This window comes from Odontomachus brunneus, unplaced genomic scaffold (genome assembly GCF_010583005.1).
Source record: "Odontomachus brunneus isolate Ranch 3 - 2012 unplaced genomic scaffold, Obru_v1 Obru_scaffold_383, whole genome shotgun sequence".
In the NCBI taxonomy this organism is placed as follows: Eukaryota; Metazoa; Arthropoda; class Insecta; order Hymenoptera; family Formicidae; genus Odontomachus; species Odontomachus brunneus.
The window spans coordinates 49,709-51,577 of NW_022639833.1; positions in this window are offsets into that span (position 1 = coordinate 49,709).

Sequence of the window (1,869 nt, forward strand, 5' to 3'; positions counted from 1 at the left end):
TATAATAAGCTATGACCTTTTCTGATTTCCCTTGCACCTGTGTTAAAACTGTCCCTATTCCATGATCAGAAACATCCGTGTCTAAAGTAAGCGTACCTTCCTCTGTTGGAAAAACTAAGAGAGGTGAAGAGATTAGAACTTCCTTTAATTTTTTAAAAATTTCTTGAAATTGTTCTGTCCAAACAAATTTTGTCTGATTTTCCGTAAGGGAATACAGAGGTTTAGCAATTAATGAAAATCCCTTAACAAACTTTCGACAGTAAGAACAAAATCCCAAAAAACTTCGAAGCTGTTTTTTTGGTTTGAGGAACTGGCCAATCCCTAACTGCTACAATCTTTCCTGGATCAGTTGTGACTCCTTCTTTTGAAACGATGTGTCCTAAGAATTTCACCTCTCTTTTTAAAAGGACACACTTTTTTAAATTAAGACTTAAATGAGCAGCCCGAATTCGTCGAAACACCATCCTCAAGCGTTGAATCATTTCTTCAAAAGTTTGACAAAAAACATCATCTAAATATACTAGACAAATTTCATGTATCAACTTTCGTAAAATTCGTTCTATCAAACGTTCAAAAGTCGTCGGAGCATTACAAAGTCCAAAAGGCATAACCGTAAATTGCCATAACCCTTCTCCTATAGAAAAGGCCGTTTTTCCCTTATCTTCAGGACGAATTTTCACCTGCCAATATCCGCTTTTAAGATCTAGCGTTGAAAACCAGTTATTTCCTGCAAGGTGATCTAAAGTCTCATCAACTCGAGGAATCGGAAATGAATCCTTCACTGTAAGAGCATTAAGCTTCTGATAATCTATACAAAATCGCAAAGTTCCATTTTTTTTTTACTAAAACCGCAGGCGAAACCCATGGACTTTGCGATTCCTCTATAATTCCTTTTTCTAACATTTCTTTATCAATTTTTTTAACTTCCGTGCGATATTGGAAAGGAATCCGACGAGGACTCTGCTTAACTGGTGCGACGCTACTCGCGAACGTAATTTCGCGAGCGACGGCAGACAGTCGCCTGTTAGCCGCGTCGACAAATTGCCGTCGGCTCCAGAACACGCCGCTAAGATGCACACGAGAGTTGGGCGCCAGATGCGGAAAGGCCGCACCACCTGGATAAACGCGAGAGCCGATAATTATCGCGAAAATCGCGCGTCCCGGAACCGTCGGGACCGGTAGCTTCTAGGAGGTTAAAGTCGGAAACGGGATGGGTTAGGAGAAGGCGAAATCAACTTGACTTGATATTAATACTGAGAATTATGTTTATTAGGAGACTCTCGCACGTCTCGATATTCAATCCGCGATATGAAGTCGTAACGGCAACGCTCCTCGGGAGACGGTACTGCTCGCGAAAACGCCACGCGAAGCCCGAGGACGACTTCCTCGGGCGAGCCTTTTCTTAACTGCGCAACCACTCCGCGGACGAGACACGATACACTACGAGTCGATACGCGACACAAATAAATTTTGAGCAGATGGTCAGTCTTACAATATTCGGCGACGGCCCTTGAGTCGGCGGCGATGTCGGCGACGACGGCGGCGGTAACGGCATCGGCGGCGATCCTCTCTCTCTCTCTCTCCTTGCACTCTCTCTCCTTGCACTCTCTCTCGCTCTTCGCTCTCCCTCTCCCGCTCCGCTCTCCCTGGTCTCTCGCTCCCCTCCCGCTCTCCCTTTGCTTCGCTCTCTCGCTCTCTATTTATCTCCCACTCTCTCTCTCTCTCTCTCTCTCTCTCTCTCTCTCTCTCTCTCTCTCCTCTCTCTCACACTCACATCCTCGGTACACGGTCTCTTTCCATCTTCTATCCTCGGCCCCTGCGACCACCCTCCCACTCTTCGGCCTCCCATTCTCTCTCTTCTCTCTCTTT